This window comes from Furipterus horrens, unplaced genomic scaffold, assembly GCF_987537825.1.
Source record: "Furipterus horrens unplaced genomic scaffold, mFurHor1.1.pri manual_scaffold_1, whole genome shotgun sequence".
Taxonomy (NCBI): Eukaryota; Metazoa; Chordata; class Mammalia; order Chiroptera; family Furipteridae; genus Furipterus; species Furipterus horrens.
The window spans coordinates 184,548,783-184,572,502 of NW_028327171.1; the positions used below are offsets into that span (position 1 = coordinate 184,548,783).

Genomic DNA, 23,720 nt, shown 5'->3' on the forward strand with positions numbered 1-23,720 from the left:
GTGAGCTATGTGAGTTGCTTGGTTATTATGACAATTAGGGATGTTTTGGGATTTCAATACATTTAATGTTTGGATACTCACACGTTTGTTTATAGACTGAAGGAAATATAACAATATAACTTCTTTTCATTTTTAAGGTGCTCAGAATCAGAAACGATGATTAATAAAATTCCCTGGATATTGGGGAAAAGGCTTACATAAATTGAATAGTATGTATTTAACAATAACTATTACAACTTGGCAAGAACAGTGGGAGGTTGTATCATTCCAGGTGAAAGCTGCATGCTTGATCCCTCTTTTCACTTGTCCCACGTCTGCCTTATAGAATAGTTTTCCTATAAGGCTCAACCAGTTCCCTGGAATAAAAGAATCATTATGGATAAATTCATAGCCATTGAATAATAGCATATCCTACTTTCCACTGTCAAAGGAGAAAGAATAATATTTTCAACCACAGGTACAAGAACAATTGGATATTCATATGCAAAAGAATAAAACTGGGCTCCTCCCTCACACCACACACACACAAAAATTAACTCCAAATGGGTTATATACTGACATCTAATAGCTAAAGCTATAATTATAAAACTTATAAAAGAATAAATGAGAGTAAACCTTTGTAACTTTGGGTTAGGGAATGGTTTCTTAGATACAACACCAAAAGCACACATGATAAAAAATAAATAAATTGGACTTCTTAAAAATGAAAAGAAAAAACGTGCTAAAGATAATACAATCAAGGAAGTAAAAAAGCAAAACACAGAATGTGAGAAAACATTTTCAATTCATATATGTTTTGAGGGAATTGTATAAAGCATAGGGAAAAATTATTACAATTCAATAATAAAAAGACAACCCAACATATAATGTGAGTGAAGGGTGCACGTAGACATTTCTAAGATAAATAAATGTCCAATAATCACAGAAAAAATGCAAACCATTAGTCGTTAAGAAATGTAAACCAAAATAATAATGAGACACAAATTCAAAACCACTAAGATTTCTATAAGATAGGTAGTGACCACTGTTAGTGTTATGAGATGAATATGTCCCTCTCAAATTTATAAATTCAAGCCCAAACCCTAGTACCTGAAACTGTGACTTATTTGGACATAGGGCCTTTAAAAAGTTAAGTTAAAATGTGACTGATAGGGTGGTGTCTAATCCACCATGACTGATGTTCTTATAAGAAAAGATTAGGATACACATAGCAGAGCCTGGGAAACACCAAGTGCATGTGTGGAGAGAGGACAACCATGTGAAGAGCAGTAAGAGGGTGGCCATCAGCATGCCAAGAAGGGCAGCCTCACAGGAAACCAACACTGCCAACACCTTGATCTTGGACTTGCAGCCTCAGGAACTGTGAGAAAATAAGTTTCTGCTACTTAATCCAGCATTGTTGTTGTTGCTGCTGTTTTTTTGTTTGTTTGTTTGTTTTTTGAAAGCCTTGATGAACTATTACAGTTGGCAAAAATGTAGGGCTCTCCCATACACTGCTGAAGTCAATGTACAATGGTGTAGCCAGTTTGGAAAACATTCTAGCTTACTCAGATAGTTGAATATAGCATTTTCATTTGACCCACAGCTTCAGTTCTAGATATATACACAGGACAAGTAAAAACATTTGTTCACACACTAATATGTACACCAATGTTCAGAGCAGTTTTGTCATTAATAAGCAACAGTAGAAACAATCCAAGTGTTCCTTGAAAAGTAAACAAAATGTGGTACATTCATATGATTGGATATTGTTCAGGAATAAAATTAATAAAGTACTGATGCATCAATAACATGAATGAACCTCAAAAACATTGTACTAAGTGAAAGAATCCAGTCACAAATACCACATGTAGTATGAACCCATTTTTATGTAACCACTAGAGTAGATAAATCTATAAAGACATAAATTAAATTAGTGATTGCATGGAGTGGAATGGTAGCTGGGAATAAATAATAATTGCTAAGAAGTACAGGGTTTGGGACGTGGGTGAGTGATAAATATATTCTAAATTAAATGTTGATGATGGTTCTACAATCCTGTGAATGTATTAAAAACATTGAACTATATAATTTAAATCATAACATTTATGTAATAGGAATTATATCTTAAAGTGGTTGCAAATTGTTAGAATGTTTATTAGAGACTGGTTCAGAGGATTTGAAAAGCAATAAGCATTCATGATTCAGGTATTGAAATTTTTTTATTTTTCTCTGAATCAGTGAAAAATTATTGGTGAAAAATCTAAAAGAAGAAAATGCAGAGTTGAGTCTATGACTTGAGATTAAGAAGCTGAGCTTTTTATACCTCATGATTAACAAAAGGAAAACAAGCCATGGCTTGCAAAGCCAGCAGAGAAAAGTCAACATCTCTGAGATTGGGTTACAACCACATGGCTACACCACAACTGTGAAGTTGTACTGAATATAGGCCAACTCTCATAGGGACTAAAACTCTTGTTAAAATCATATCTATTCTTGATAAAATTAAAATTATTTTGGAATGCTGTGATCTTAGCCTATATGAGTTTGTGGAACAAATTAAAATAATTTCTAGAATGAGATTTTACCATTCAGAACATTAAAATGTGTATAGTTTATCATAGTGTATTGACCAAAAGGAAAGAATAGACAATAGAAACAATTAAAAAGAATCTAGACAATGTAGTTATCACACAGACCTCTTGAAATATTATCCTTTATATGCCTGTTTAACTAAAAGACACAATAAATCTTTTTAGCAGAGAAGAGGGACACTATGATTTAGGGGAATGATTAAACTGTAGAAGTCATGTGTTAAACTCAGTGGATGATTTTAACAGTAATTTAGTCATAGCTTATGAAAAAATTAGTGATCTGGATGATAACAGAAGAAAATCCCTGGACATAGAAAAAATAGGTAATACAAAAAGGAGCATAAAACTCTTTCCCAATACAATGACACGTTACAATATACATGTATTTAGGTTTCCAGGAGAAAGGGGAAAAATGAAGGAGGTGATGGAAAATGTAAAGACTTAATGGCTGCAAATTTTACAAAATAAACAAGTCATCAAACTACACACTTAAAAATGCTGAAAACTCTGAAGTTTATACATAGCTCCTAAAGGAGAAAAAATATGTATATGTAAAATCTAAGAAATAAATATTACAAATGACTTCAATAGAAACAATGAAGTTCAGGGGGGAAAATGGAAGGTTTTCTTCAATAAAAAATATAATTGACAACATAGAAAAAATAAGGAATTTTTTTAACAGATAGAAAATAAATTAATACACTATCATTATAAAATGTGAAATAAAATGCTAAAAAATGACCTTGGAAAAAGGAAAAGATAGCTCAGGAATGAAGAAAACAGTAGCAATAGAAAGGCAAAAAATGTGAGAAATTTAAATATATATTAATTGAATGAAACAATGATGCTTTTTGATGTCAAAAATATAGATAGTTCAAATATAGCATAAAACTTGAACATGAAACAATATAAACAGAATTTGTGTTCAGAGGTCTTTCACTATATGAGAATTTGTGAAAGAATATATTAGCAAGATGCATTTTGTAAATTACTCAGTACCTGCTAAAAATAGCAAAAGTAGAAATAAAAAGAATCGTAAAACAAATTACAATGAAGGTAAAGATTTTAAAATATAAAATGAAAAATAATTCAAATGAAGGCAAGAAAATAGAGCTAAAGGAAAACAAGGTAGCTGCGATATATAGAAAGCAAATAGTAACATGGAAAACTTAAACTCAAATATATATTACATGACTACATGCTCCAAATAAAAGACGAAGATTTTCAGACTGACCTACAGTAGTTATACTTACAAAAAATATGTTAAATGTAACACATATAAAATATCACAAGTGTAGAAATATTTAAAGTAAATTTCAGTTCAAGAGGAATATGTGTAATTCCATTCATATAAAACTCAAAAATACAAAAAGGCAAAAAATAATTACCTTTGCAGTAAAGGACAGTGATTATTAAAGTATAGGAGTAAAAGGGATTGTAATAATCTATAGTTTATTTTTAATTTACACAATTTTCTTAACAGATTTTATGCTTCAATTAAAATTACAAAATGAATAATTCCCTCTGTTACATAAACTTTACTCACATTATCTACTTTGAATTCACACAATTATATTTTCACTTTGTCTTTTTTTATCCCAACACATCCCATTTTTGGTTGTATACTTTAACAATATCCATGTTCCCATTATTTGAAAATAAAAATTTTTATTCTTTATGTCTTTGTATTTTTTGGTTTAATAATTTTTAAGTTGTAACTGAAAAATAAACAAAAAATCATATATTTTATTATGTAAATATAATACATACAAATTTTCAGTGTTTTTAATATTTTTCCTGTTTTGGCACATACTAGTAATTACGTATCTCTCAGATACATATGACTTATGCTGCAAGTTTTTTGATGTGACCTCCACAGGTTTAAAATCATTTTACTTTATTATAAACCATTTCAATTCTCTATAGCTATTCCAATAATTATATTTAATAGCTCCCAAACAAATAATTTTTCAAGAGTAAGTCTATAAGAATGAGAGCAATAATGTTTTTGTTCTGTACTTTCACTGAATTCTGTACTAAAATTCGTGTCAGAATTTGAGAAAATTGAATATCTTTTTTTTTTTTTAATGTAAGCTTAATTTGAGATGTACCAAGTAGCTTATTTAGGCTTAAATAACTCTTTGAATGTCCATGCTTAGTGTTACTTCCATAGAGCCCTATAATAATTATTATAACAAATACTAATATAAACATGCGGTACTTACTCTGAATCAGGCAGAGTTCTGAGGCTCACATATTATCCCATGTTGACAGCCCCCTCACCATTGTGATCATGTCCACATTACAAATGAAGAAACTAAGACACTGAAAGTTAAGTAACACCCACCCCCGGCACAGAGGTACGCAGTGTCTATGAGAGATTCTAATTTAGGAAGTCTCAGTTCAAAATGCACTGTACTTAGTCTCTAATCTCTCCCTAACGTTTAAGATGTGATAGGCACTGGCCTTTTCAAACAGTATTATGCTGAGAACATATTACCTGGCAGAAGAAACAATCCGTTAGCTTCCCACTGGCCAAGCTTGTTGATGGAGAGTAATTTATGACAGTTTAGTTGTAGCTTTGGCAGTCATAGAGACTCTGGATTTAGTAGACGACAACAAGAATAAATCACTTTCTATGAGTCATGTAAAAAGTTAAAAGGTGGTTTATAAGTTGAAAATTAAATGGCCAGGTGTGTTTGGAATTCCTAATTTTGCATTTGTGCATCCACAACGCCCAACACTGAAGTGGGAAACAATTAAATTCAAGAATATTTGGCAGAATTTAGCAGACCAAAAGTTGATGTACTTTTATTTCTTGCTGCCTCCTGAATTTTTAATTTTTCCCTTTTCAGTCATCTGCTACTCACTTGTTTTACCTCTTCTGTGACTACCTCCTTTCGCTTTTCAAAATGTTGGTGGAAGAGAGAGGTTTTTAAGCTCTCTTCAAGAATTCTGAATATACCACATAATATAGAGTAGAAGAAAATCACATCCTTCTCTAATGAATATTGCCTACTTCTTGGGATGGGTTTTAATATGAATATTAATTGAAATAGTCCATATTTAAATCTAAATTAAAAAGAAATGCTGAAATGGACATTAACATACATAGACTAAAGTAATATAATGAAGACCTGTTTGAAACACTGCTTCACCGTGTGTTCACAGCATAAGCCAATTACAAAATCACTTCCTCTACTTCTAACTTTATAGTGCAATCTCAAGGAAGCAGACTAAAGGAGAAAGGAATTGAGGGAGAGAAAGCAGGAGATGAAATACAATGGGGTACATTGCTGCTGTAGGTGCAACTGGTTGTTCAGTCTCCATGGATTGAAAAAAGAAATGCTTTATAAACTGCAAATCTGGGTGAAAGAAGGGAGAAAACAATCCACCAGTGTTCTACCTTTCTTTGCTTTTCATGGGTCCAAATCTGCCCTATGGACTTCCACTCTCCATCCTTTCACCTGGTCACTCCCAGTAGCACCTGGAGAAACCTGTGGACAGTAGGCAAGTATGGCCGCACACGCTGAGTGCCACTGCAATGGGGATAATGCAATCAAGTTGTTCTCGGGCCAGGTCAAGCCACACAGCAAGTGACATGCATGTATGTATGGAGGTGATTAGTGAATACCATACATTAGCATACAGCTCTCTAAGAACATCTGGGTAGAAGAAGATCACAATCCATATTTCCACAAGGTTCCTGGATAACTGTCAATTGTTAAAAGACACACATCACTTGTGTGCAGTATAGACCCAAGAGGCCCTGAAATCAAGTAAAGGATGCTCCTAATGGTAGTGGCACACTGCCATTAGACACCTTCTAACAAGATCAGCATTCAGCATCTGGTAATAAAGCACTCTGAAATAGTCCATTTTTCAATTCATCCACCTCAGTCCTGACTATATTCCATTTCCTTTCTGATCCATCTACATAAATATCAGATTCTACTCTTTGATTTAACATTAGATCATGAAGACCCTTTAAACAGACCCAAAAATATTTACAAGTAAGGAAAACTTTTCTTGCAATAGTTAAAAGAGTTGGAGCACATAGACATAATTATACTTTGAGGTTTAAAAAATTATGCCATGGAAAAATCAGAAAACAATTATCAATAACTAGTAAACTCATGGAAATATATTCAATCTCAGAAGTAATAAGGGTTATGCAAATGCAGACTATATTTTTTGCCCAAAAGTTTGCTAACACATATGCCAGGACCATATGGTGAGATGGGCACACTTATTTGTGATGATGCAAAATATTAAAGCATTTTTGGAAGAATTTGGCAGCATACATCCAACTTAAATAGGCAAACCCAAAACTGTAATCTAAAACAGGCATATATATATATATATATATATATATATATATATATATATGTGTGTATATGTATATTTATGATACATTACTGCACCATGTAATACTGATAAAATGAATTGAAATATCCTTTATAACCATTGATAGGTAAATGGAATAAGTATCGTACTTTGGAAAATGAAACATGCAACAATTCATAATAATGGAAGAGAGCTATGTGACTTAAAATGGAAAATTTCCAAGAAAAACGGTGATGTGTTAAAAGTACTTTAAAGTAAATTTAGAACTCTACTTGAGATAAAAACATGCAGAACTTCATTTAGAGGAGAATGCAGGATAATCTCATTTCTTTCGGTGATTAAACCCATCATTGTATGGATTTAGGATTAAAAGAGTTATAGATAAATTTTACATTATGCAATACATATGCCTTTATATATTTTTGCAATTAATATAAATTCATGTATTACCTGTAGAATATTAAAACAATTAAAATGCAGTAATAGTAAAATAGAAATAATTCCATGTACACAGATGACAGCCATATAAGATTATAACAAGATATCAGAAATTTTGTCCTTTGTAAGTGTATGAAAAAAAAAATTGAAGTAACCACTTGCTGATACTCAATGTTTTGTATTTATGAAGAGAAATAAATTATGTAGGTAAATTTCCTGGGAAATAGTAACTTTCCTTATCAAAAAAGTATTAATTTTCAATTTTAATTGAATAAATACTTAAAAACAAAGGTTATATTTAAATTAAAAATAAATATTAAGCACACAGATGTAAAATTAAACAAACTTGCATTTTAGGGGCAATGGCAACTTGGTCATGAGATATAATACATTTTGTATATTACTGGATTTTATTTTATTGAAGATATTTATTTCTATGTCTGAGAGTAATTGGCCAAAATTTTTCTTTCTTCAAATGTCCTTGTATTATGTAGCCCATAATGGAAGTGGCCACATCTGCCATCTTTCCCTACCTTCTGCAAGCATTTGTGTAAGCTTCCTATTATCTCCCTCTTAATTTTGGTGATGTCATTAACAAGGTGACACTTTTGGAGATTTCTTTCTTGTAAGATTCCAAATCCCTGATTTTATTTTTTATAGATGTATGAGTGTTCAGATTATTCCTCTTATGTCCTTACTTTCTTAGATTTTTTTAAAAGTTCAATGTCATGTACATTTCTAAAATTAATGACACAAAGTTTTCATATACACTGTTATCTGTTTAATGTCTGAATGTGTGGTAATATTCTGTTTTTCATTCCTGATATTGTGATTTGTATCTTCTCTCCCAACTTTTTAAAAATCATCAATTGTATTTATTTTTTTAAAGAAAGGACTCCTCATTGCATTCTGTATTTTGTTTGTTTTCAACATCATTAATTTCTTCTCTTGTTATTCCTTCCTTTTTTCCCCATAATTTTAACATGCTCCATATTTTAACTTTTTGGAATACAGTAGATACAAACTTCATTGATTTTCAGCATTTCTTCTTTTTTATTATATACACCTAAAGCTATGCATTTACTTTTAAGGGTAGCTTTAGATGACTCAGACAAGGTTTACTATGATATTTTTTTATTATCATTCAAGTCAAAATATTTTATAATTTCTTTAGTGATTTTTCATGAATTTTCTTGCATTTGTCATTTTGTGGTTATTCTAGCTATTGATTTATTCCTAATTCTACAGTGATCACAAAATGTACTTTTTATTATTTTTTCCTTTAGATATTTGTTAGTCTGGTATATGTATTATGGTAAATGTTTAATATAAATTTAAAAACTTGTGTTTTACTATAGCTTATCTGTTGGATCAATTAGTGAGAGAGAGGCTGTAAAATCTTCAATGATGTATGTAGATTTTAATGTCTCCTTTTATGTATATCTTTAGGATATATGATTTAGTGTATAATTTTAAAATATTCTCCTGTTCAATTGACTCCTTATAATTACAAATGTTTTTATTAATATAAAGTAGTAATTATTATTTTAGAGTCTATATAACCTTTATTTTGGTGAGTGTAGATATATCATGATTAAATTTTTCTTACTTTTAACATTTTTGAAAGTACACTTTTTATAGACAGTATATAGTAGTTCTTTTCTAGGAAATTCATAATGAAATATTATGTCATGTCCTAGAAGGGAAAGAATACATAAAATAAGTAGATCAAAATCTACCACATTCTTAATTTTATCATAAAATTAATATGAACAACAAATATGAAGTTTAATAAAGACCTTAAGGTACATTTCCAGTTCTGGGTAAGATAGATTAATCCCTCTGCAACCTTCACTCCTCCTGGCTATAACGAAAAACTCCAGCCTAAAGAATCATATAACATGCCACACACACGCACATGCATAGCATACACACACGCACATGCACACAACCTGAAGACTCTCTAAAAAGGAAATAACAGCAAGGGAATAGGGAAAGAAAGTCAACATTTGGAATAAGATTAATAGAATGGAGGATGTGAGTTATCTTTCATTTTATTTCTTTTCCATCCTCTTTTATTTTCCAGTTGTGGCTCGAAGTTGGACCACATTCATAACTGCGTAGCCTGAGAATTCAGCAAAACCCTCATGGGAGGCCAGCTTTCTGAGACAGTAAACCAGGGGAAAAGGTGTGTGTGAGTCAGAGTGTGAAGACACAATCCACATTATCCTTACTACTTTTCTCTGTTTTTCAGTCCTGTGCCAGCCCTGAGGTAAGCCCCTGTGCCAAATCTGTACTTCCATTGATATTTCAAGGGTGCAAACACCCTGGAGAAAAATCTGTGCCTCTTGTAGAAGAATCAGGAAAAGGGCCTTGGCTGTGCAAAGAATTTGAGGAAGATTCCTGTTATTGATTGCCTGATTTAATGATTAATTGAATTTTTCTCTCTTCTCTCACTGTTTTGCCTTCAAGGTACATTCAGTTATATGGAAGTGTGACAACACTTAATGGTGAAAGTTCAACCTCTAGGAGATACAAGTATTTCTGTCCATAGCAAGTGGTGAAAGATTCACCTCAGATGACAAAGAGTGGAGGGAATCCCTAAAGGAAGGGAGCCAGAAAAAAGAAGTCCCTAAGTCCATGTGTGAATGGACGCACATGCTGGGTCAGCTCCAAGCTGTACATGTGCAAAAGTAACCCAAAGAACTACAGCAAAGGCTTTGAGAACTGAATGGCGATCAAAGCACCGTTGAGTCCTAAACCAGCCCTTGACTGGGGAATGGAGAAGCAAATCCAGAAGGCACTAGGAGACACTTTCAAAACTCAGTCACTGTAGGAGTTACTGCCACAGAAAGTCATATGTAACTTGCATTTAGAAACTAACCAGGTTGACTGCCAGGACCCCGAGTCTCAAAACAACTATTCACAATATCCAGCATAGCATTTCAATTCCTGGTGAGTGTTAATAAGCATATTTTACCCACTTAAAATAAAACTATAAAACCAGGAGAGAAAGTCTATGGTGAAGCCCATTTGAAGAAACTGAGTCAGCACTGTGGTGTTGATAGGGAGAGCTCAAGGATGAGAATTTTAGTTCAGATTCTAGGAGCAGAAAAGGAAACTCCTCAAGTTCAGAAAGTGTGGAGATCTACTTCTCTTCTTAAGGTCTCCTCTTCTCTGTTGTCTCACAATCCGTCATCTGAGTAATCCCTCACAGTCCCAGGCAGTGGTCGTTAAAAGGGGTAGAAAGAGCCAGAACTATGACAGAAGAAAATATCAACCCCCATCTGGTTGAGCTATGAGTATAGAAAACAAAATAGGCAAAGTTACAGGAGCATAAATGCCCTTAGTCTGTTTGAAAAAGACAAACAATTCAGCATGGGGTCAAAGGTCAGGCTGGCTAGAATGAAAAATAAACTTCAAAAACAAATGACCCTGTGTATCAAGAAATGGAATTCAGGCATTATTCCGTAATGATTGGACCTCTGGATTAATGCAATAATCACAGGCATTGGGTCAATATTAATATGAATGTAGAAGACAGAATAAAGGGTACTCGATAGATGAAATAATTCTGATTTGCATGCAAGGATGAAAGAAAAAAAGAAACAAATCTGGTAAAAACCTGCATGTGTAAGTTTTAGTCCTATGAGAAGCAGATGCCAATATACAGTAAGATGTGGGAGCGATTCACTGGAGTAACAAATGTGAAGGATATAATGGGAGGGAGCAGGTATGGGCAGGAAAGCTTTCAGACCTTAACGGAAGCTTGACCCCTATAAGATTAGAGAAGAAGTAGGATTGTGTAGACGGATATTCAGACTATTACTCAGTTCTGAAAAACTCTCAACTGGTTGGCACTGGAATTTAGAAAAGGAAGTTCGCACAACAAGCCATAGCCCTCATGGCTGAAATCAGCCTCAGGGTTCCGACTGGTACTTACTCACTCCTTCTGACATAATATATTTGAAACTTCCTTCACCCTATCAATTTGGCAGGTGCTGATGCATGACCCAAGATTTTATTCTTGAAAGCTCAAAGAGCTTAGTAATAATACTTAGGCCATGGTGGTCCCTGGATACAAGAAATTCAACATGTCCTGGAGGGAAGTATAGCTTACATCTTCATGGGACAGTTACTGCATTTTCTGGCAAGAAAATGCCACTTTTGGGGATCATGACCTCCAATCATGCAGAGTCCAAATTGCAGGGATAAGGAGCACAAAGTTCTATAATAAATAATTAGTAAATAAGGTAAGTGGGTTCATTTCAACTTTCATCCTTGATTGTCAGACCCATGTATTCTCCCTATTAGAGAGAAAGCACATAAGGAGATGTCTGAGTCACTGCCTGTTCTGTGTCTGAAGGTTGCCTCTGATTCAATGCTTCAGGTTGCCTTTATTAGTCCATTCTAACCCTTTATGAGTCTATCTTCAACTGGATGGAGAAGAATGTGATATGACTAGGTCAGAGGCCCCCTCCTACACCACCTACCCTGTATTATGGGTCCCATTGATGGATGATATGCTGTGTAAGTTGCCATAACTGAAAATCAAACATTGGTAAGCCTCCAGATAGCAATAATGACTGAAGCCTTAACATCAGGAAAGAAAACCCCATATACCTAATAGGTATCTCTCCCTGTGAAGAAAAACAGCTGGACATTCTAGGATATAATAATTTGTCAACAGAGGAGCAGTGACCTTCACAAGAGTTATCAAGGTCTTGTCTTTAGACAGGTGGACATTCACAAGCAGCAATGGCCAGACCAGCCTTGGTAACTAGGAGTCCATGATATGGGGCCCATGTGTGTTCACAGTCTCTGCCACATTACCACTCTGTTCATGTGCCTATTATGCCAGTTGTTGGATAAACAATGAGGAGAGTTGGCTAGTAGCAATGGCAGAGTCAGTTGTCAGGTTGGTTTTTCAGTGCCTCTTTCATTGTGCATGTATTCTAGTGGATATTATTAATATGTACTATAAAACCCTCCACACTTCTTTCCCATGCTGTATTATTACACTGACTACTGTGATTCTTCCCATGAAGACATGTATTAGAGGAACAAAATGTAGAACTCTCACTATCACTTTTTCCAGGGATCCCACTGATGCACATTATTCTCAGAATGGGATCTTCATTTCCATCTAAGCAATAAATAAATTAGTCATCGAATTCCGTAATACCAATTGTTATGTCTAATAACTCCTGGTATCACATGGGTTGGTTAGAATCCTCCAAGAATCAATTACCCAGACAAATTTAGATATCCAAAAATTTCTAGTGAAAGGGGATATTAAAAAAAAAAAAAAGAAAACAATAGTAGGCAGAGAGAGCCTTCAGTCTGCTTCATAAATCTGGCACCTATGAAAGGATCAAAGAAAATAAATTTGAGCAGGAAGTGTTTCAGACTACTGTTCACTTAAGAGAAAGTCTTGGCCAGGCCACAGGAAAACCAAGCAAAACTTTCTCATTAAAGAAATGTTCCATCAATAGTGCTCTTGTCATTGACTAGGTCATTCGCCTAGGGAGAGCATTACTTCAGTATTCCTGAGAATTGCAGCTGAAGGCTGTCAGACATCTAGGTCCCCCGCAGCAGGATGAATAGAAATCTAAGTGGTGCGTCTCTTTTCTATTGCCTTTGAGATTTATTGTAGAATCAACTTGAACTATATATATTGGAGATTATTTTTGGTTTTAAAATTGTTCATTTTATAGTATTTGCTTATATTCTTTTATGTGGGATCCCCATGTATCAAAAAAATATTAAAATAACATTGTAAACTTATACCATCTTATACCAGATAAGAAACAAGTGTTCTTTATGGTCTATCCATACATGATGTATTATTCAGAAAAAAAAAAGTAAAAAATATATTTTCTTTTGGTAAACTCATGACATCTAAACAATAAGATTCTTAGTAAATTCTTATGAAAATGTTTTTTCTACTATTAATTACTTCATATATCTGAATCTAAACACTCCTAATATATAATTTATCAACTAAAATATAGGTAAAATTTTAAAGCATAATTGCTTTTACAAAACAGTGTAAAGAGCTTTATATTGATTTCCTTTATTGATTCTCAAAGAGGTCAGTATTCTCTCCGTTTCTTTTATTTCTGAAGAAGGCAGCACACAGATTGCCTAAGGAAAAAATGTGAGCTGCAATTCAAATGAAAAGCTATCACAGTAATAAAAACAGCTATAACAGCATGGATATTCATGTTAAACATTAGCTGTATTGATATCTACATCCAGTCACTCACCAAGGGCATAAGTCTACAAGTTCCACAGAGAGAAATATAGAGGAAAGTCCAACAAAAGTACTACCTTGATGTGGTTTGGGTTCTCATTTATTAGCTAATGTTGATCTAGGCTTGAGCTTGAAAATTCCTTATGCCCTAACTAAAGCATGTCTAAGACCACCCAACTTCTAACTTAAAGCAAATTAACCTTTCCTCCCAGGTATCTAGAGCTTATGTTAACTGTAAATATTACTATCTTTCTCATAAACAGAGCAATAAAATGAAATAAAAGAAAGGCACAATGAAAGTAAGATACTGAAGAGATATTTCTTCTTAAGCTACTCGTAGTGGAGCTTAAACATCTACTATAAGTTTCCTTTCCCTTGTGCTCCACTTTTGTTTTTACAAAATGCACATCAACTCAAAAACCTCTATCAGTGTTTCTCAACCTGGGAATTCATTAGATCACTTGAGGAAAAATTTTAAAATACCAATAAAAGTCACAGTAAAGGCTGATAACTTGCGAATATAATATCCTCAACACTAATAGCCTTCATCTAAATTTTGGGCACCCCTTGTGAATATTTTAATAAATTTCCTGAGGAGTTGAGAATTACTGTTTTTCTAATTTTATCATTATCCCTACATTTTTCATAAGCTCTATTGTAAATAGGAATTTTCCCACTTTCTATTTTTTTTCAAATTCTGTACTGCCAGATTCTGTTTTTTAATACAATTCATTACTATCATTATTATGCTGTTGTTAAAGTTATGACTAATTTGGCCAGTGAACTCCCTTCAAATCAGTTCATGTGTCCTTTTGAAATGTTCAGTAGGATCAGAAACATGTTAAGAATGTGCACTATCTCTATGAGTACTTAACATCACATGGTAGTAGCATTATTAACCAATTCATTGGAACAAGAGAAAGCAGTTATGGGCATGAAAAGGAGAATTTAAATGACCTCTATTGGCTGACTATACACATTTTAATCAGAAAATGTTAAAAATAATTTTGTTTACAGTTAAATTTAAAAAGACATAACGCAAATGTTTAAAACTAAAATGTTTAAGGAGAAGTAATATTAAAATAAAAATGTAGAAATTAATAAATAAACACGAAAGGATAACTAAGTTATTTTAAGAAGATCAATAAGAGTGACAAATTCTAAAATATATCTTAGTCAGGTAAGGATGCAATCAGGAAAACCTGACTGTCTCCGCTCCCCACCCAGCCTCTTTGTAAGCACGCAGGAACGTGCGGCGTTTCTCACCTACACTTGGTTAGAGATATGTAGCCAAAACTTCAGAAGTAATTGGATAATTACAAGAATAAGAGAAACCTCAAAATAATGGATAAAAGACCCAGTGAGATCTGGAATTCATCTTCTGGATGTCTTCATTGGAGATTTTCTCAAGATGTGTTTGTTCGAAGCAGAGATCGTTGCTAAGTTTTGAGTGTCTTCCTTCATGCAGCCAAGTGCTTTGCTCACTTCACTTACATGGGGAAAATTTTAGCCTTTCTTTCATCATTCACCATAATTCTTGGGTATCATTTCAAACCCTTACTAGATCTTACTGAGAAAAAAAAATGTTTAGAGAATGATCAGAAAAACAATCCTAAGAAAGTCAAAGATGATTGTTAAATTATACATTGTGCAGCTCTATGCCAATAATTGCTGTAATGTGAAATATTTTTAAAATTCTAGAAAATATAAATTTAAAAGATTGATGGAAAGAGGTATATAAAATCTAAATGTCCAATAAGAATTAACTATAAAATAAAATTCTATATGAATAGGAAAGCTATACATCTTATTTATTTTGAGGATGAGTCAAGTTTGATATCAGTATGCAGGAAGAAAGTACAAGAGACTTAAATTTCAGACTCACCTCCCATGTTAACATAAATGCAAAAATTTTAAATAATACATTAGCAAATCAAATAGAGTAGTTGTTTAAAAATAGGAAATAACCAATAACTATGGTTTATATCAGAATAAGTAATATTTTAATACCCACATGATGGTAAAAATAATATTGGTATGCACAGAAAAAAAATCTGATAAAATTGTACCTTAGAATATGCATTTAAAATAAAGGAAATTTCCTTAAAATGATAAATATCTTCAGCAAAATCACAGCAAACAGCACACTGAAAGGTTAGGTCTGGAAGTATGTTTATAGAAACAGGAGAAAGACAAGTATGATAACAATAATAGAGGGAAAATACAAACTATAAACTATGCATATTTATAGATTGTATCACTAAGAGAATACCAGAAAATGTAGACAAAATATTTTATTTACAAAAAAGGTGGTAAGGTCCCTGGACGCAAGACAAAAATAATTGTATTAATTAATATCAATTTTATTTCGCATGAGAGAAGAAAAATTCAGTTTGCACAAGAGGCTCCTTTCCTCTCTCATTTAAACTACCCCATCAGTTTGCAGTCATTTCAATCATATGTAAGCTGCTACCAGCACATGAACTTTATAGGCTCGCTTTTCCTAAGAAGGCCATATACTTGATGAGAACGTTTTAATTTGTTTCACTTTGTGATTGGCCTAAGCACAACTCTTTTGTGGTAATGAGAGTTTGCTTGTGGAATGGTGAGTGCTGCTTTGCCTGAAAATGTACCTAATAAAACTCATTTTACATTTAAACTGTGTGAAGTTAGTATGTGTTAGTGATCATCCTATGTATGTTACCAAAATTATGCATTTAGAAAATATAACAGGGAAAAAGCGTGTACAAGAGCAATTCTGGAAATTATCTAAGAGAAAATCTACAAAGGATATGTAAAATCTTTTTTAAAGGAAATGTAAAACAATGTTGAGGAATAAACATGAGAGATACATGAATGGGTATGCATAAATACTAATGTTTGTACTGCATGTATAAGAATATTTTTATATAAATCTATATATCAATAAATAAATGAATAAACCTAAAATTAATCCAAAAATGTAAAAAGAAAATTCTATAGATTTCATGAATGTAGTAATAATATACTGTAAACAAAGGAAGTATAATATGATTTAGAACGGTATACATACACTTCAGACAAGTGGTTATTTCTGTGGGAGAAAAGTCATTAGAGAGGCACATATAGAAGATGAACTGAATGAAAAATATTTTCTTAAAATAAATAAGATTTGAGTTTAAAAATCAAATATTATTTTTTAAATGTGATCATTGGTAAACAGATATTCATTACACACATAGATATTTCTATCCATTTGAAATATTTTACAATAAAATATTTTAAAATACTGGTTGTGCACAGCCAGATCAACTAAAGACAAAATTTATTTGAGATTTAGAACAGCACAAATCAGGAATTGAGAGAACTATATGAATGATTTGTCTTTTTAAAAGGACTTCTTTAGAGTAGTTTTAGGTTCACAACAAAATTGAAGGCAAGATGTGTAACCTCCTTCATTATCAACATTCTTCACCAGAGTAATACATTTGTTCCAACTGATGAACTTACATTAAGACATCATCATCACCTTGAGTTCATAGTCTACATGACTGTTTCCTCTTTGTAGTGCACATTCTATGGGTTTAGACAAATGTATAACACATATATCCATTCTGGTAGTCTTTTAAAATCAACAGGAAATCAAGGCTTTTATCTGTCTTAACTTTCTTTGAGGACAATAGAAGACACGTTGCCTAATATAATGATATAATATAAAGCAATATAGTATAGCAGTGAATGAGAACAAGTTTAGATTCGAAATTTAAAATAAGGCAAAAGGAGAATAGAAAAAAAAATACTATTCTAATGGCCTCAATCCATTAAGATTTTCTTACCTGTTTAGCAACAACAAAAAAGCATTTTCTCACTAAATTTTCTTGAGTTGTCCAGAAGACACATTGGGTGCCATAAAAACAATATTATTAATAGGAGCTATAAACTTCAAAAAAAGTTTTGTAGAGATGAACAATTTATAGATGTGCCTTATTTCTCCCTTAATGAAATCCAATTGCACGATTTTCTTAAAATATACCTTTATAAAAGTATGTAGATGTTAGTATTATTGTAAGCTTTGTATCTGACTTTCAGTTGATCTTTTGAACAAAAGGGTAAATCTTACAAAACCTTGATAATATATATTTAGTAAGTCATTTAAATTCTCCTCAAATCCCAGCCAGTTTTCCAGACTTGACAGCTACTGGCAACTAGCCAGGTTGCCAAAAATGAAGTAAAGTGCTACTCAACATTCTGGAGGAATGTAAAACTGAATGATACAGGGCACCCCCAAAAAAAACTTCGTCAGGATTATTGTAAGTCTTTGTATATAGGGATAATAGAAGAAGCTATTTTATAGATATACAGACATGTATATCTAAAATAATTCCTGCATCATTGAAGTGCTCTCATTATAAATATTGAATATATTATTTCAATGGAAAAAGAAAGATTATTGTTTTCTACTCTCAATAATATCACTAGTAATTGTTTTTAGTTAGGTCCTTATACATAAATATAATTCAAACAGTTTTGTTTTTACTTCCTATTATTTAAAAGAATGTTAACTGATTGCTTAGAAGTGTTATGGCCAGAATTATTTCTGCTTTAGTTTATTTCTTCATAATGTTCTATATAAATTTTCTTAGATTAATAAATTGATTCACCTATACCCACAATAATAATAAAAATAACATAAATAGTATTTTCATTCTCATTCAGTGTTTACATCCTAGTGATAAAATGAACTAATTTGTAGAGTGATTTGTTCACAGTCATCATTAGTATTTCTGAAAATCACAGACCTCTGTTTTATTTGTAGAAAAAAAGTTACTTTTAAAGTCATTGTTTCATAAATTGTCATGTTACCAAATCAAGAAGGAAAAAAGGGCGAAGTAGTCTGCTATGTTTGCTTGCATAAGATTTAGACACTCTTTCTAGCAACAAATTCATGATCACATTACTGGAATTTGAGAATAATTGTAAATATTAGCAATAATAAGTTATGTTTTATTTACTTATTTTTTTCTTACAATATAAGATTTAAAAGATTTTTTGTCCCTACATAAAAGTTTGGTTTATGAAAGTCATAAGTATAGTTGTTAAAATCTTGCTTTTGTGGAAATTAATGACTAAAGACATACACAACAGAAAAAAAAAAAGTGTGTATTGCTAAGACAGCAAATTCTTCCCAACATTTTCACAGCACATCCGCCAATTAAGAAGGCAGCTGTCATATTGACTGAATTGTTAATCTGTTCATATAAGAGGGTTTAAGTTCAGTGATTAATGTTTCCTTGAATTTTTGTCACTGACAACAAGAAAAAAAATATTCATTTTGATTGTCTTTCTGGTTTTGTAGAGTTTTTTTCTGTATGCCTGGATTGTTAATACTGGTATAGTGGAGAGGTCTTTGAAAGTAATAGAATTAAAAAAATAAATATTATTTACTGTCTTCTGCTTATTGTAAAGACAAAAAAGATTGAAATGTGTGATAAAATGACATGTTTTAATAAAAATGTCTGTACAAAGTCTTATGAACTTTTAGTAATATAAAGATTGATTTTAGAATTAAAGCTAAAGGATTGATATAATAGTAAGTTTACAAACTATCTACTATGGGTGGCATATAAATTCTTTGTATTGGTGTCCAAATATTCTTAGCTGTGTCTCCACATTATTCACAATATCTTTGATACTAAACATCATGTAAGATATCAGAAATACACACACAGAAGGAAAAAATCAAGTTTTCTGCTTTCATGAAATGTGTTATATATACAGTATTAATTTTGTTACCTCTCTGTCCTTTTTATTTGTTTGCTTCAAATCCAAACTTTAATATAATTGACAGAGGGGATAGAAAAAATATAATGATAGGAAATCAGGTGAAAATGTGAAAATCAAAGGCACAAAAGAAGTGCAACACTGGATAAAAGTGGATAAAAAAGAAGAGGAAGCAGCCAGGGAATGAGGCAAAGAGAACAAAAATGAACAGAGAACAAGAAATGTTGAAAATATGCATGCTTCCAAACCCTTCATTTGGATGAAAATAATTTAAAAGCACTTCAGAAAACTTTTGACCAAATAATCTTTGGTTTGAAAAATACATCTTGTTCCTACTTAATCTTTTAAAATGTCTCATTCAATGTTCTGTGAGAATATTTTTATGCAGAAAAAAATGATAATGGACTGAGTGAAAAAAAATTAAAATTGTGTATCCTTCTATGCCTTACCATTATGTTGCAGAATTTTGGATGAAAATGATTAACTAGTTTTTATATTTTCTTAACCATTTAGAAGTCAAAAGTGCTCAAATTTGCTAACCCAAGAACCATCATTCATTATGCCATCTGAACCACATTACAAGTCCCAGAACATGTATCATTTAGCTAAATGACTAGTAAGTTATTTAACCAAAGGCATAATTGGTAAAATTAAACTCAAAACAGTAGGCATTAGAATCCTTTTCAGAGAGTAGTTTTAATTATATTTGCTACATTAGCTCAAGCAACTAAGTAGACAAGATTCTCTCAATGCAAATATTTAAAGAAAACAAATACAGAGCAATTTAATAAAATTAACTACTTGGGTTAATTTAGTATTCATTACCCACAATACTTGTTAACATTGCTGAACTTTACTTAAGAATTTAATTGGCTATTCACAATAAACTGTTTTTATAGAGACAATTAAAGTATAAGTTCAAAAGAAATTTTAAAAACCTTGTTTTTAGATAAACATCAGACATAAATGATTTGTCATTATATTTGGACAGAATCTTTAGATATTTACAATTACTGGGTCTATTATTCTTAATTTCAACATCTACAGACCTTAAACTATAATATATATTTTAAAGATACTATGTATTCTTCAAGGTTACAAATTCAGTAAATTTTCCTTCTGAAACCATCAATATTTTCTGTTTTGGAAAAGAGAGGGATAGCTTGTTTTACTTTTATGGCAGACAAATAGATACTTTTGCTTAAACTTTGTATGTATTTATATATTCTTGATTAAAATATTTGTAGAATTTTATTACATTATTTACAAATTTCTAACAAAAGTTATGCAGTTAATACAAAATAGTTTGAAAAATATTAAAGAGACTTGTCATAAACTGCAGGTCACATTTTTGTTATTAGCAGTGGAGCTCAGGGTTACATTATTTCCAATGCAAACATGTTGATTAAATTTCCTAAAACTGTCAATAGAATTCACAAAAAGCAAAAACTAGAGCAAAAAATGGGTTACAAATATTTTGAAGACATATTATCATTAAGACATTTGATGAAGATCCAGAATACCATAGGGTAAGGGAATGATAATGAATTTATTTACTCTTAAAAAATGCCACCGACAGAATACATATAATATTTATATGTATAAAAATATGAGAAATGTATGTGACTAAAGACAGGATTGAAAGAAATAAAAGAAAGGGACAAATGTAATCATAATTTTGTAAATAAAAAGTATATTAGGACACTTTTTTATTGGTATGATTTAATGTAAATAAAAATAATTTCAAGAAATTACAGTTTAAACTACATTCTCAATGATTTTAAGTTACTCAATGAATGAGACCAGAGAGTGACATGAATATGAAATATCAATATGGTATTTGATAAATTCTACTCTTATGTACAGTAAAATTGTGTATTATATACTTTTATGCACAATTTTATGATTGAGGATTAAAGAAAAAGCCAATTTTCTTCAGATTGTAAATAACAGAGCTTGGACTTAAAATTATGTCTATTTGATTACAAATTTTATTTTTCAAATTTTAAACTTCGCTCCAAAGTGGGTCCTATATAAGAAGGGAAAATTAATATAAAATTTAAACTTTAAAAATATCATATCAATTCCTAAGAAATTAGAACCTCATAAAAGAAGCAGTACTGTTTGCAGCATTGATATAAAGCCCTCATTAAGAATATTCTGCTAAAATATACAAAGAATAATATAGTCAGGTGTGAACAATAATATAGTCAAGTGTAAACATTCAATAATTCTGAAATGCTATTTTTCTTAATTTATATCCATTGTCTTTTTAAGTTCCAAAAATTTTGTGTATACTGTATTCATTTTTCTAGTATTGATTTTTTCAGTATATGTCTAGTTATTTAATATGGGTGAAAATATTAGAAAATATTCAAAAGGAAGGAAGCAAAAGTGAAGTATATAGTCAATTTATTTACCAAGTTAAATTTTAGGTTAAATTTCAATTTACGAATTAACTTTCCAGTATGACTGAGTAAATTATTTGTTGATTCTACCCTAAATTCTGCACAGAGTTAAGAATAATTTTTAAAGCAAATATCATGAAAGAATACGCAAAAACAGGATAGAGATTCTAGAAGAGAATAATCAGCACCAGATGACTTCTTTATATTCTTATTTAATTGAAGAAAGGCCAAGTTAGCAGAACATAAGGAGTTTAAAATTTCAATAGAAAATCTGCAGTCTTCCTGCTAAAAAGGAGCAGTGCAAAGAGTTGGGGCAATTATAACTGTTGTGTAGTGATGCAGGATACCAAGAAGAGGAGACATATTTTGTGTATAAACTCTGCCCCAACTTTTGAGTAACATCAACCCATGCACACATGGACAGAACCCATCTAAGGAAAAGTTAACTCAACTGAGATTTTAACTACCAAATAAGACAGAAAATTGTAGTTTGAGCGAAAGTATTTTAATTAGCTTTATAAAATTTAATCAAACGTCTTTAAAAAATGTAACAGATCCAGAGTATCCACAATTAAATAGTCAAGACATCCTACTCATAGAAAGAATGAAAAGTGTGGCCATTCTTGAAGAAAATGCAATGAGTCTTAAGATGACACCTATGTTTGAATTAACCGACACATACTTTAAAGTATCCATAAAAGCTATGCTCACAAATATAAACAGAAATATGCTCACAAAAGCACAACACTGAATGCTACAGTATATTGTTATGACAGCTTAAAAAATATGTAATGTAAACAGAGAATTCCCATGTTCTTGGACTGAAATACTCATTATTGTTAAGATGCTAGTTCTTCTCCAAATGACCTATAGAATCATTACATTACTAAGATGATTACAATGTTTATGTGAAATGAAGAGATTTTGATATCTAGGAAAATCTTAATGGACTACAAAAAAGTTACAGTAATCAAGATAGCATGACATTGACATAAGGATTGACAAATATTATTAACAGAAGAGTATATGGAGAGAGCAGAAATAGACCTCATTTATGCAGCCATCTGCTTTTGGATAAATGTCAAAACTATATAATAGAGAAAAAAGTTTGACCAAAAGTTGTCTGTAATCATTGGATAACCATTTTAAAATGTTGATTTAATCATTGGATAACCATTTTAAAATGTTGATTTCATCTCACACCATACTCAAAAATTAATTGCAGGTGAATTATAAACATAAACTTATAAACTGAAGTCATAAAATTTCAAAATAAAAGACAAGGTTGCATTAAATATACAGAATTAAGAAAATCAGGTTTATTAAGGAAAATTTACCCAAAGGATTCCTAGAATAGTACTACTAAAATACCAACTGGACTAGTGCTTATCATGAAGTGCTATTTTTTGTATCTATGACAAGATAAATACAAAAATTAAGAATAAGTGTTTGGAAATTATTATAGAAATATCACATTATCAGGATATTTTCCGAGGTTCTCCCAGAAGAGTTTTCTGGGTGTTGCCAGGATATTATCTTAGAGTATCCTAAAAGAGCCCTACAAAAAATGTGGTGTTTGTGGATGGGTGCTATTTTATAAACTGCAGTTTTTAAATCTTCTCCATGATAGCATAAACCAGGACATTGCAAACAAATGTTTATGAAAATTTTATAACTGGCATTGCCAGAACATTGACTGGTGTATAGATCAGCTAAGTTGTTTTTGAATTTTCATGATAAGTCAAATGTGGGGCAACTTGCATACTAGCTGGAAGCAGTAGGAATACATTACAACATTGGTGATTTTATTTGTTTATTTTTCTTTTTTTTTAACATTGGTTATTTTAAAAGTTGTCTATTAGCTGTATGCCCAAGTATGTAAAAGGAGAAGATACATATTTATTTTTAAGATAATTGGTTGTTTGTTATAATTCTAAA

At 31.5% G+C, this 23,720-nt stretch overlaps 1 long non-coding RNA gene across 1 annotated transcript in view; it reads right to left on the minus strand.

Moving 5' to 3' along the window:
* LOC150022421 (uncharacterized) overlaps nucleotides 1-4,818 on the minus strand; it is a 33,405-nt gene extending 28,587 nt beyond the window's left edge. The window contains exon 1 of the long non-coding RNA XR_016509598.1: nucleotides 4,799-4,818. This is a non-coding gene — a long non-coding RNA (uncharacterized LOC150022421). The remainder of the gene's footprint in view (nucleotides 1-4,798) is intronic.
* Nucleotides 4,819-23,720: the final 18,902 nt, after the last annotated feature.